We start from the raw sequence: 14,929 nt of genomic DNA, 5'->3' as shown, positions 1-14,929 counted from the left end.
ACTGGGCATGTTTGGATGAAGCAACGTAGTATGTTCAGGGATATTTCATAGGGTATTTCTTGACAATAATCTCCTGCTTGCACCTCTGGAGCACTTTGTTCTATTTCAGCAGCGTGATGGACAGTGAATATCTCAAATAAATGAATATTCATCCTTCATAAGGATCATAGTATGCAACAATTATTAGTCTACGTGCTGTGTAGAGCCCTCTGGGTCAGGAAAAAATAAATTTTTCAGCAGCAAGCTGAGGTTGTGTCTTACCGCCTAATAGTAAAAGGCAACTCTGGTTTTTGTTATTAGTTTTAATGAAACTGAACTGGAAGCAATGAGTTTGTTGCTTGGTAGCTAGTCAGTGTGCAGCAAACCAGGAAAAGAACAACAAAAACATAAGCTGTAAGAAAGGAAATATGCTTGAAGTATTCTGCTGTTGCCCACTTTGTTAATTTCCATAGTCTTCATCTATAATAGATGTTCACTAGCATCACAAATTTAAAAATGGCAGGAATTTTACAAAATTGGGAACTTGAGCATTACTTCATGCAAAAAAACTCCTTAGATTGAGTGGCAGCAAATGCCTACAAATGGACTGGAGGAATTTCTTGTTGAAATTCAACTTTTTTCTTTAACTTCAGTTTTGAGATTCTTTAGAAGAAGAAACAATATCCATGCTCTAAAATCTTGTAACTTCACTGACCTTCACAGAATGGTAAAAGATTAGAATTTATACCAGGTTGTTAGCACAGTTTCAAGAACATATTGGCTCTTTCTCTGGTCAAAATTTTCACGTGTTGAATGAGAGTGGCTAACATACTCTGATAAAGCTTCAGCCTGCTCATAAATCCTGAAGCCTCAAGCAACAATCGGTGTGTACTCATGTGGCAAAGCCTCAGCCTTTTTATCAACTCTCTTGACAGAAATGCTGTCACATCATATCTGTTCTTTTCTTAATCCTGTGAATTTATTTCAAGAGGCTGGTAGTTATACCTCACATCTGTCTATGATGTGGCATATCAGCCTAAAGGCACCATATCTTTTCTGTCTTGTCCTTGCTTCTACACAGTGTGGGAGAGAAGTGTCAGTCACCAGGTCAAGTCATGTACAGAAAGCAGGAGGATGAGATGACTGAAAACAACTTGCACCCACAAGTTATTGTTACGGATGCACGACTAACCAAATCCAACAGGTGTTAAAACTCAGATTTATTCTTCAGCAAAAGTTAGTTAGAAGTCCGGTAACATTTTGTAAAACCACAGGCTCAATGATGTAAAGAGAATTAATACTACACGGCCGACTTAAGAATCCCCAAGATTTAAAGTGATGGCTCCAAAACACGTGTATCACTCCCCTACAAGCTGAGGGCTCTCTCCCTCGAGGAGTTACCTCGGGCGGTGCCCCGGCCCGAGGGGGAGTCCCCGACTGCAGACCCGCTGCTCCGAGGAGGACTGACTCCAACGTGTCCTCCGGCGGGACCCTGTTTATACCCCTGTCGAATCTGGCCTGTGGTCATTTAATTCTATTGGCCAGGAGGGTCACCTCGGTGTACCTGGCGCGTCTCGATTGGCCAGTTCAAATTTCAACCTGCAGCCTCCAGGGTTTCCTTCCCCTTCTCCCTGCCTGGAGAAGTTTCGTTTCCTGCTGGCGGGATGGGGGGGATGTACTGCCACAGTTATCTGGAATACCATCAAGTGCCCTGGCGCTCCTTGGGCTTTCAGTTCAGGAATCAAGAGGCACCTGTTGACCTAGGCTCTCCTTGGCTCATCAGGAGGGCAGTGTCAGTCACTGTGTGCCCTGTACAGCTTGAATCTCTGTCTGAAATGCCACAGAAATCAGTGGAAGTAACCAGTGTGAGAGGCACATACAATGAAGGTGAATGAGATCCTCCTGAAGATCATCTCTACCTATTAATGTGATTTACAAGCTAACCAAATTTATTTCATCACACCTTATCAACTTCTGTTCCTCCAACAAAATAATAATTGTTAATCTGATAGCAACAATATCTGTCGGTTCCTGGTATCTATGAGGACCTTGGTTTGGACAGCTCCATCTAAATCAGGTTGTTCTCCTAAAAAGATGACAGTTTGATCAGAAGCCAGGTAGCTGGTATATGGCTTCAGAGTCCACAGTAGTGTGCTGAGTCTGGACTGAGGGACAAGGCAAACCTGCAGCAAGGTGAGAAAGGAGCTGATGTCCAGAGAAGTAGTAATTAAGAATCAGAAGTTGAAAGCCATGATCCAAGGTCCAAGGCATTTTGGAAATTTCTGTGCTGAGTAAGCCCTTAGGTGTGACAGAAGAGCTTGTCCTCAGACTGCTATGAGACAGGCCTGTGTTGGGTTGGTCAATACATGCTTCCTGTTAATGTTTGGAAAGGGAAGTTTCAATACATTTGCCAGACTATGAGTTCTTACAAGACACCAGCAATTTTTAAAAGAAGGAAGGATGCAGAATGGCTTGATTAATATTAAAACTTGAGGAATATTCAAGGATTGGAGTGGGGTTTTTTTCTTTCAAGATGGAAACTGCGCTAGGAGCATGGAATTCCTTTTTAGTTGTTAAGAATTCTTATGTTGCTCAGTGCAGATGGTTGTTGAAACAGAAATGTGGAATGCCAGTATGAAAAAGTAGACATTTTGGTAAAAATGTAGGATTTTTCATTAAGAAAGCTTCCACCTACCAGCACAGCTCTGAAAAGTTTAAGTAGACATATTTAGGTGCTTGTAGAAACAAAACCAGCAGAACTACAAGCTACTGTGTAACAGTACATTTTGACCACTGGCTTAACTCACAGTTAGCTTGAGTGTCTGCATGCTTTATCTGCTTGATTTGGCTCGTTTCTTTTTTTTTTTTTTTTTTTTTTTTTTTTTTTCCATTTAGCTGTTAGAAGTATTCCTGCAGAATTTAGAACTTTGCCTCTAAAGTTTCTTCTAGTAGTGGATTTGGTTTGTTATACCTGAGGAGTAGATGGTGTAAATTTACTTGCTCTTTGTGTCAATCTCACGCTAATAATCTAAAATGGTAAAGTTTGGAGAAGAATGGAGCTGAAATTTTATTCACAGAATAAGATTATTTATACAACAACTCCTTCCCTAATTTTAGGGTGTGATCCTTTTTCTGTCCTGTGAGTTTCAGTTGGGAAATCATTAAGATTAGTTACCATGTTTTCAGGGTTACATTGCTTTTGCTATTTCATCATTTGCACTACTACATTGGTTTCAGCATTACATTACATAGAACTTTTAACATACATAAGTTATGCAACTCTGTCTTTCTCACTGCTTCCATGACAGGTTTTATTCACATTTGCATGCAGTATCCTATTTCATTTATTCATTAGGAAGAATTAGTATATTTTTATTTATTTATTTTATTCCCCTTTCTTTAGGAAAGTAGCAACAGTAATATCCTGGAGCCAATGAATTCAGTAAGAGGCTAATAACCTGCCTCAAATTTTTGATGAATCCAATGCACCTACCATTGCTGAAACACAATAAGTAAACTCTTTTCTGTACACAAATGTAAGTTCATTTCATGAAGACATAGTTTCTGTCCCCTTTCCTTCTTGCATGTCTTAAAAATGAGTTCACTTTTTAGACTTTGACTCCTACCCACAGCCTTAAGGACATCACCACATACACTCTGCAGTCCTCCTTGATGCCTGACATGGTAAGTCAACTTTGAGAGAAGTGTGATCACAAGGCCAGTTTTGTATTCAGCTACCAGCCTGTGACAAACAGGATCTGTTTTCTTGTCTGTTCTCAGTTTCTGCTTTTTCACTCTAGGAAGAGGAGGTCAGATTGACCATGTGTTGCAAGACGGTATGGTCCTTCTGTTAAGAGAGAAATTGGAGAAAGGAAGGCAAAAGCATCACCATCTGTAACTAATAGAGAAGACAAGAGATGGCTGGTGAGGTTCAAAGAACAGCTGGCTGTGTCTGAGAGATGATGGAAGGAGCTTCCCAACTGGGCAATGTCTGTTGCAATCCAGAAAATCACACAGTTATGTGGAAATGAGTCTGGTAACAAGGACTTGCAATGCAAAGGCACAGTGAGCAGGGAAAGATATTTTTTACAGTTTTACTCTTGAGCTAGTTTATTTTTCATCAGTGATATTTTGCACTTGTAGACATATTATTCCCCAGGCCACATAATTATCATTCACAGGGTGTGGAGATTTTTATGAAGCCCTTGAACCAACAGAACATGGTACAGTAAATACATTTCATGTGTCACAGACACATACTGATGTATGTTTCCTATCTGTCAGTACGTTTTGGGTGGGGTGTTCACATGCTTTTTTTAGAAGAATGGAAGGGTAAAGATTAGACTACTGCATTTTCCTATTCCAAATTATTTCTTGGTGTGCTAAAACCAGCTTCCAGTAGTTTAGTTGACACTGGGCTAATATGCCATAATTTTAGACAATTCCTATACTCTTCACTATGCTTTTTTCACCGTGGCTATCTAGCTATCTTTCTCTGGTGTGATAATCCCTTGGTTAACTGAAAAAACATGGACAATCTGAAAACTGGACAGTCCATGTGTGGGTTTTGTGGAGATCTTATTAACTCAGATGTTGTATTTTCCGAAGTTATTATAACATTTTTACAAATATTTTTTTTTGCTGCCTTTAGTGTATGCACACCCAAAGATAGCACAGTTCTGTATATTGATGGTGACATTCTCCTTACAATTATTAGGCAAAGTATAAAATAATTTACTGGAATTTGTATTCTAGGATGGTCAATATTACAGACCAATTAACAGCCATATATCTTAGATATATAGTTCCCATCATTGTTGTATTTTTAGCAGCTAATGATCTACAGTACATGGACCTTTATAGCACCATCCTTTGGCACTGAAGTGTTATAATTTTAAAAATAGAAGAACAAGAAAGCATATATCAAATAGAAAGTATTTTGTTGGAAACTAGCAAATGCAAGTATCTTGAGCATAAGACCAATAATTTAATTATGGGTTTAATATTCTTTTGTGGATACTGCTCAGCAGACTTATAATTTTAAAAATTTCTCTGTGCTATGGAGTATTACAGACACTTTTTCATGTTTTTTGTTTGTTGGCTTGTTTTTTTTTTTATTTTATGAAGACAGCAAAATCTGTGTTACAGGAATTGTATTGAAGTGTCAAGCAAAAGGACAACTACTGTGGTTAAGGAAGTGGCTCCAACTTCTACTGCTCAGCAGGCTTTCTGCATCACTTGATAATAGGCACTTTCAGCTTCTGCAAGTTGGCAAGTCAAAAAAACACTCCTTTACTCCTTTCCAGAAGTGAATTTGTCAAAAACTCACTGGGCAATTTATATGTGTATGCCTATTCCCCCTCAGTACCTCTTGTGTGTGCATTACGTTGTTTAAGCATCAATTATGTACTGCCTATGGTCTGGGGAGACATGGGATTGTAGAGTAACCTGAATGCTAGCATAGTCTCAGTTTTTTCCCTGTAAGGCTTTTGTTGGTAGTGGGGTTTTGTAGTTCAGCTCTGTTGCCCTTGGGAAATGCAAATGATGGCTGTTGCTCTCACTTCCGTATTGTGTGCCACAGAAATCTGCTTTCACCTTGGAAACAATGCTAAAATCTCAACTCCTTCAAACTAGGAGAAATGGGATCACCTCACTGGGAGAGGAGACAAAGTAAATATTTTCAAAGTGAGCTCCAGAAAAGCAGACCTCTTCATTAAGGACCTAGTGACTTCTTGGTGGTGTAACCTGGGTAACTCCAAGCAGTGTTAATTTAAGTTGTAAATACTCAGCTAGGGGAAGGATAGGCAATCTAAGTGAGGATACTGTCCTTAATGTCATTTTGCTGTTACAGTGCAAAAACTTAGGCTGTGCAGCCTGGTGAATTAGTTTTCTTGGGATATTCAGCTAGACTTTACCAACATGTCCAGAGGTGTAACAGAATGAAAGACTTAACTTTTCCCAGCAGGCAAATAACTCTACATAAAGAGAATTTGATTATTTACCTTGTGCAAAGAAGACACTTAGTATAGAATAAAACCTAAATGTGAAAATCTAACAGCACTTAGTTTCCTAAAGGAAGAATAACTTTGCTAGCACTGCTGTAATTATTGTGCTTTGAGGAGCTTAAGCATGTTATATCTAAACATGGATTAATAACTTTCTTCCTTGGTCACAGGCATTTGCATACAAAAACCCCCATAAAAATGCCACTCTTTTGCTCACAAGTAAGGGAATAATCATCAGCAAATAAAATAAAAGCTGTAGTTTTAACACACATTTTATTAACTCTGAGCAGATTTGATTCCTAAAGCTGTGGATGTTGGAGTATTAAAGCAGCATAGGGCATAGCCAGTCTAAAACATGGCAACGCTGCTGATAATTTGAACCCAGGCAGTTTTATTTGCTGATTAGTGACAAGGTATTTGTGATATACAGGTGGTGGAAGGTGAACTTGTCAGCAAACATGTAGAAAAATCAGAGGGACCTCAGTTTGGAAGAGAGATCAGTAGCATGCTGCAAGGAAGAATTTGGGAATGGTTATATCATCTAGTTTTGCTTTATTTGTGACTGGTGCAGTAACCTTGAAGAAGTTGGTAACTTTTCTCCTTGTTCCACTTGCTGTAGATGACACTGGCCACACTCTGTGGGTGAAGACTGGGGAGATGATGCACACAGGGCTTCACATGGGGGAACCTTCAAGGAGAATTAACCCAAACATTTCTCAGCTGTGCTGTGCCAGGTCTCACTAAGCAGTAGGAGATCAAGCTACAAGAGAGGACAGAAAGCATAAATGCTTACCGAACTTGATTTTGTGCTTTGACTTTTTCGGCAGGGGAGGGAGGGGGCAGAGGGGGTGGGCAGAAGCAGAAAGGTTGACCAGACCTTATTGCCAAGGCTTAATTTCATCTCCCCCCCCCCCCCCCCCCCCCCAAGCCAGACTTATCGAAGAAATCAAATAGCTGGGAAAGAGCTAATACTGAATATATCACAATATACTATCTCTTTCATCCATTGTAACTGTGATGCAGCTTGCATCTTTGTTTCAGCTATCAATCAGAAATGTCAGATGGGACAGTGGAGCAGGCTTATTTGAGAACATGCTACCCTGTGCATATTACCCTGAATATCTATCTGTCTATTTCTGTTTGCAAATAAAGGTAGGACTAATAAACTACAAAGTCCTAACAGGTCTGTGCTATATTTATCTTTCCCTCTGCAGGCCTATGCCAGTGACAACAAAAGGAAGGTATTGGTACTCATTTCCAGATGTGAATTCTCAAGAAAAAAAGCAGAAGCAACAACAACAACAAAAAAACCCAAATGCGGTTTTGGATTAATAAGAGAATTAGAAAAAGGATTTGTTGTAAAGTTTATGTTTCTTGCCTATTGCATGAAAAACAGTTTTGACAGAAGAGAGAAAAAGCAATTACATTTGGCAACAAAAGTAATCCATAAGGTAGCTTTCTAAAGCCAGCACTTTAAAAAAAAAAATTTACACAGTGCGAAGAAACTGTGACTTAAAACCCCTTTTGCTTCAAACGCAGATATCTTGTAAGAAAGGTCAAAGGTTATTTGTTCATTTCTTTGTTTGTTTGTTTGTTTGCTTAGGGTATTTTCCCCATATCCCCTTCTTTTAGCTAGGAGCAAGATGAGACTTTATTGTTAGGAGGGGTTAAACCTTAACAGACCTGAGGATCTGTCTTAACAGACCTAAGCCTTCTAAAGCAGTGATGCTTTTCTCAGCCTTCTCCGTACTATCTAGCACTGAAAAAGAAGCAACATGATGCACTTCCATCATCTCCAGAGCCTCAGATTTTGGGATATTTATGACTGATGGTAATTAAATGCTTCTAAGGTTTGCAAGGGAGAAAGCTGTGGACTTCATACTAACAGGAGTTTGGCTTATGTCTCTCTCCTTCCCCATGATTCACAAAGTCCCTACCCCACAAATGCCTACAGCAGTGCTGTGCTGCACTTTTGGAAATCTTCAGAGCTCTACCAAAAGCAAGCTTAGCTTCGACCTTTGCAGGGTCACACAATCACAGAGTTGTTGATGTTGCCAGGCACCTCTGGACATCATCTACTCCAGGACCTGCTCAGGGCAGGGTCACCTAGACCAGGTTGAGTAGGACTGTGTCCAACAGGGTTTTGAATACCTTCAGGGATGGAGAGTCTACAACCTCTCTGGCAATCTGCTCCACTGCTTAAACACCCTCACAGTAAATAAAGGGGGGGTTGTGTTTAAGTGGAATGTCCTGTATTTCAGTTTGTGCCCGTTGTCTCTCATCCTGTCACTGAATACCACTGAAAAGTTTTGGCTCTGTCATCTTTACTCCCCCACATCAGATATTTATGGATAAGATCCCTCTGAGCTTCTCTTCTCCATGCTTAAACAGTCTTGTCACTCTTAGCCTTTCCTCATACAACAGATGCTCCAGTCCTTTCATCACCTTGGTGTCCCTTCACTAGATTCCAGTAAGTCCATGTCTCTCTTGTACTGGGGAGCCCAGGACTGGACTGAGCACTTCAGATATGTTTCACCAAGGCTGAGTAGAGTGGGAGGATCACCCTAATTCTTGTGCTGGCAACATTCCTCCTAATGCAACACAAAAGGCTGTTGGGCTTCTTTGCTTCAAAGCCACGTTGCTGGCTCGTGTTCAAATTTTTGTCCACCAGGTCCCACATGGCATTTTCTGCAAGAAAAAGTGCTCCCCAGCATGTATGGGTGCCTGGGATTATTTCTGAAGGTGTAGGGCTCTGCACTTCACTTTGTTGAACTTCATGACATTCCTGTCAACCCATTTTTCCAGCCTGTCCAGGTCTTTTTGGATGGCAGCACATTCTTCTGGCCCATCAACCTTTCTCTCCAGTTTTGTATAATCTGTGAGCTTACTGAAGGTGCAGTCTGTCCCATTGTCCAGGTCTTTAATGAGGATGTTAAACAGTATTGGCCTTGGTATCAACCCCTGGGGTACATTACTAATGACTGACTTCCAACTGGTGCTTTGTGCCACAGCCTTTTGAGCCCAGTAGTTCAGCAGTTCATCTCACTGTCCACATATCTAACCAATCTATCATCATATCTCTATAATCAGTTTGTCTGTGAGGATGTTATGAGAGACAGTATCAAAAGCCTTACTAAAGATAAGCAACATCCACTGAGCACCCTTCAAACACCAGGCCAGTCACCTCATTGTAGAAGGCTATCAGTTTGATTAAGTATGATTTTCTCATCATAAATCCATGCCAACTATTCCCAATCACCTTCTTGTCCTTCCTGTGTCTGGAAAAGGTCTCCATGATTAGTTTTCCATCACCTGCCCAGGGACTGAGGTGAGGCTGAATGGCCTGTATATCCCCACATCCTTCCTTTTTGCTCTTCTTGAAGATAGAAGTGACACTTGTTTTCTCCCAGTCATCAGGAACCTCTCTCACTCACCATGACCTTTCAAAGCTCATCAAGAGCAGCCTCACAATGCCTTCAGCTAGCTCTCAGCACTTGTGAGTGCTGCCCATCAGGCCCCATGGACTTATTATGCATGTCCAGTTTGTTTAAGGGCTCCATAACCGGGTCCTCCACTACTAAGGGCATGTCTTTCTTCCTGCAGAGTACCTCAGTGGTCTCAGGACTTGGGATTGCTGAAGGCTGGTGTTAACAGTAAAGACTGAGGTGAAAAAGGCAATGAGCACCTTGGCCTTTTCTATGTCCTTTCTCACCATGATTCCTGTCCCATTCAGCTGTGGGACCACATTTTCCCTAGTCATCCTTCTACTATTCATGTACTTGTGGAAACTATCATTGTTGCCTTTGACATCCCTGGCCAGATTCAACTCCAGGTGGGCCTTGGCTTTCTTAACCCCATTCCTGCACAATCAATGCCTTCATACTCCTCCTGGGTCGCCTGCCCTGCTGCCACCTCTTGTACGCTTCATTTTTATGTCTGAGTTAGTCAGGAACCATTTGGGCCTCCTGCCATGTTTGCTTCAGTCTCAGCTCACTGAGACAGATCACTCTTGAGCTTGGAGGAGGTGTTTCTTGAGCATCAACCAGTTCTCCTGGATCCCTCTTCTTTCCAAGGCCATGTATCATAAGGAGTGGTTAGGGGTCACCAGACCAAAATGTACAGGTTACTACAAGTAACCCTTAATTCTTTGGTTACCAGAAGTTTCCAGGAGTACCACTCTGATTAGATATTTTAGTGATTTGATTATTAGTGATAGACTTTCAAGGCACACATTCTCCTGAACTTGTTGATGCTGGAGCAGGAAAAAACAAGGGGAATCACTGAATTCAGGCACTAATTAACAATCATAGCTTTGTAAATCTGTTCTAAGATAACTATTGCTGAGATGGAAATGTTAAAAAAGAATCCATTTAGAGTCTTCTCACTGCTGTGCTCCAAAAATAACACACGTACAAAGATCAAAATTAGGAGGCACTTTAACTGTTAGATGGATTATATTTGTTGAAGCTGGAATTATACTCTGTAATTGCATACCACTGATACATATTAATGTGGGCTGCCTTGCAATTTAAACTTTCCAAATTCAGTATTCAAATGGTAGTTTTGATAAAATATATTCCTTTTTTTTGGACTGTACTTCTAAAATCTCATATATCCTCACCCATCAGGAAAGCTTTCAGTTAATAAACAGACTCTGCAACCTACAATAACAGATCTTCTGTGCTGTAGAACATTCAAATGAAAAGTATTATCCTTACAGTCTTGATAAGGTCACATCTGCCAGGATAAATTGTTACTTCGTGCCAGTCTCCAAAGATTTCAATATACTTTCAAGCATAAAACAAGAATAGCCCTACATGAACATGTCATAAATATAACTCAAATCTAATAAATATAAATTGTCCTTTTACTATAAGGAATGACACCTAGTTTGAAGAAGAATTAATAAAAGATGAACTAAAAATCAATGCTCTTTTTTTTTTCTTTTTAATTTTATCTGACATGTGATGTTTGCCAGACTCAAGAGAAGGTTTTTTTTGCAGTGATGGGCTTTCAGAAGTGGCATTTAGAATAGACAGTTTACTGAGAAGAACTTACAGAGAATTCTTTTTTTAATCAGTCTCCAGGCATCATGTCATTAATGACAATGGGAAATACAGACAAGATTTGTATTTTCAGGTTTTGGGGTATGCCAGTAACCACAAAATATAGCAATGAAAGTGTCTTTCTGAACTACAAATGTTACCATGAAGACACTGAATTTTTTAATTTTCTTTTCAAGGACTTAAAGTTCTGTAAAAAATGTTACCTGAAGGGAGAGTCTATTGAGCAAAGGTGAGGGATTTGTATGTTCCCTTTTCAATGACATTAATAAAAGTGAGACATGCAAATCCCTCCCCTGCCAATTGTAGTTTTCCAACTCAGGCTCTCACACAGTGCTGTTAGGTCAGGCAATGTAGTAAAAGAAACAGGCAAAAGTACAAATTTCTGGACTTTAATAAATTGCATGGATCAGTATGTGGACTGAATGCCCCTGTGCTTAATTTATCTCCTATCCTACCAACTACTGGATGTACTAATAACATTGGAGTTTTTGCTCCATTCAACCAGCAGGGTAGCTGACACTGAGATTATATAATCTTAGACAGGAGAATTTGTTAAGAAAAAAGGATAATAGTGACATTTTAAATCCAGACCAGTAGTCCATTACTATCTGTGCCATATCTTGAACACATCTGATGAAATGAGTGTATTATTATTAGTTTTCTTGGATGACCTGAAAATTCAGTTGTGGTTTTACCATTTATGAATCATGTAAATTGCTGTAAATTACTTTAGTAAAATCATTAACCTCTCTGTTACACTGGGCTGTGGAATATGTTATCATTTTGCCTGTGTAATGTAGTAGCAATGAGCCTGTCACCATCAGTGGACACATTACTGTAAAGAGTGGAAATATATAAAATTACTAAGGTTTCCATTGCTTTATCTCAGACTTTAAATAAGCATGCTAATGCGAGTAGCTGATATGAAATCCAGACGAAAGGCAAACTGAATGTTGTGCTTTTTCAGTCAGGACACATTTGAGACAGCCAGGCTCCACCTCCACAGCTCATGAGTGTTGGCTCTGGGAGCTCCCCAGCAGCATGAGTGCCAGTCCCGAGGAGGCACAAGGCAAGCGAATGTTTTTCAGCATGGAGACAGTGCTCTCCTAGCTGTGCCTTTAGAAATAAGCCTCCTGTTAGTTGGATCCTCTCTCAAAATTGTCTCCCTGTGTGTGTATCTGTGTAAGTAGAGTAGATGAAAAGAAACACAGTTAATACACGTGTGTTCTGTACGTTTCACTCTAAAGTATAAACCCAACAAATTCGTGCCTAGTCCCACTGGATCTCTGCATCATTCACCTGCTTGCTTCTGAAGGCAAACTGACATCCCTGTCTCTTCGTTGCTGAGCATGTTCTGTCCCTCATTTTTCCCTGCATCCCCATATCCAGTTTTATGTTGTTCCTTCTACTTCCCTAGCCTTTTTTCCGGGTGTAGAAAAGGGGTTTCTCTAGTGCAGGGTGGTATTTCCTGGGCTGACAAAAGCAGCCAAGCATCACTGCATCTGCAATTGCACACTGCTTATGTGTTTGTATTGCATGCACATGTAGCAATATTTGTGTTTGCAAATCCAGAATATTAAAGAGTTGTATTTCTAGTATCTTCACATCAGCTTAGTATCTTTTGGTACCCTGTAGATGGTTTCCATCTAACATGTTTAGAGAAAGCATGTCTACTTCTTACATGGAAGCTGCAGCTTTGAGGCAGTCATAACATTTCCTTCTTTTCCTTAGAAATTCCCAGTGGGGTGTTCATTGCTCATGCTTGAGGTTGCAACAGCATGTGAACTCGGTTTTCTTTATTCTTTTTCTTTTTGTTCCGACAGCAGTTCTTGTTGGGACTAGTAGCGAGATTGCTCCAGTAGGGATTAAACTGAGTCCTTCGAGTGATCTCTTCTCTGTGGCACAACAGCAGTGAGTAAAAGACTGTAAGGGAAGATCAGCATGAGTTGGAAGTGTAGATAAACTTCCTTCCCTGTTCCACGACTAACAGAAGAAGAAAAAGGGGCTTCATTCTCAGAGGTGGAGCCAGATGTTGGAGTGGGGAGTTGACATGTCCACAGCAGCCGGGAACAGCCTTGAGCTTGAGCACTGGGACAACAGAGCCTTGCTCTCAGGTAGGACTCCTTCCTCAGCAAGGGTGGGAGTGTCTTGGGCATTCCATGGGCAGACACAAATTACAAGCTGGCTTCCCGAGATGATTTTGAGGTCTTTCAATTCCTGCCACTTGCACCGGTGAGCCTTCATGGAAAAGGGTAGACAGTCAAAACCCATTCTTCTCACATTCCCATGGCTTTTCTTGTTTCATCTTTGTTTACCCAATTCTGATCATTGAGCCTGGCCAAAGCATCAGCGTCTGCACTTGGTGGTGGTACAGCATTTTCCTGGTCTCATTTATCCATTGCTCCCTCCTGGGCAGAACAGGCTTCCTCTTCACTGTCTTGGCTCCTCCATGACTAAGAGAGGCAGCACTGCTTCTCTTCTCACATTTGGTTCCTTTGGTTTCCATCAAGAAAACTACTTGCAACACCCTGCACTGTCCTGGTGACCCTGGGAGTGTTCGGTGTTGTGCACTTCCAGGGTCTGGCTGGCAGCTTAGGGTCCTGAGTCCCTCCCTTGAGAACATTGTGCAACCCACTGGGGGTGGAAGATGTGGGGACAGGTGTTCAGGACTCAGGAGACAAGCCACCATGGTGCTATCCACCTTGGCACAGCCCCAAATGATCAAAGTGTTCACCACTGAAGAGGGGCCCAAGAAAGTTGGTTAATATTGAAGGATCACCTCCTCCAAGCTCAGGGCATACCAACAAATAGGAAGTCAGAGAAAAACACCAGGAGGCCTGCATGGATGAACAAGGAACTCCTGGACAAACACAAACACAATAAGGAAACATACAGAGCATGGAAGCAAGGACGGGTAGCCTGGGAGGAATACAGAGAAATTGTCCAAGCGGCCAGGGATCAGGTTAGGAAAGCCAAAGCCCTGATAGACTTAAATCTAGCCAGGGACGTCAAGGGCAACAAGAAAAGCTTCTATAGATATGTTGGTGATAAAAGGAGGACTAGGGAAAATGTGGGCCCTCTCTGGAAGGAGGCGGGAGACCTGAGTACCCAGGACATGGAGAAGGCTGAGGTAGTCAATGACTTTTTTGCCCCAGTCTTCACCAGCAAGTGCTCCAGCCACACCGCCCAAGTCAAAGAAGGCAAAGGCAGTGACTGGAAGAATGAAGAACCTCCCACTGTGGGAGATCAGGTGTGAGACCATCTAAGGAACTTGAAGGTGCACAAGTCTATGGGACCTGACAAGATGCATCTGTGGGTCCTGAGGGAACTGGCAGATGAAGTTGGCTAAGGCACTATCCGTCATATTTGAGAAGTTGTGGCAGTCTGGGGAAGTTCTTACTGACTGGAAAAGGGGAAACATAACCCCCATTTTTAAAAAGGGAAGAAAGGAAGACCTGTGGAACTACAGGCCAGTCAGTCTCAGCTCTGTGCCCGGCAAGATCATGGACCATATTCTCCTGGAAACTATGCTAAGGCATATGGAAAATAAGGAGGTGATTGGTGACAGCCAACATGGCTTCACTCAGGGCAAATCGTGTCGGACAAATTTGGTGGATGTATAAGGGAAGAGCAAAGGACGTCACCTACCTGGACTTGTGAAAAACATTTGACACCGTCCCACATGACATCCTTGTGTCTAAATTGGAGGGACATGGGTTTGATGGATGGACTGCTTGGTGGATAAGGAATTGGCTGGATGGTCGCACTCAAAGCGTTGTGGTCAATGTCTCGATGTCCAAGTGGAGAGCAGTGATGAGTGGTGTTCCTCAGGGTTTGGTCTTGGGACTAGCGCTTGTTAAGATCTTTGTCAGTGACATG

Source organism: Aquila chrysaetos, chromosome Z (genome assembly GCF_900496995.4).
Source record: "Aquila chrysaetos chrysaetos chromosome Z, bAquChr1.4, whole genome shotgun sequence".
NCBI lineage: Eukaryota > Metazoa > Chordata > Aves > Accipitriformes > Accipitridae > Aquila > Aquila chrysaetos.
This window is presented reverse-complemented; position numbering follows the sequence as displayed.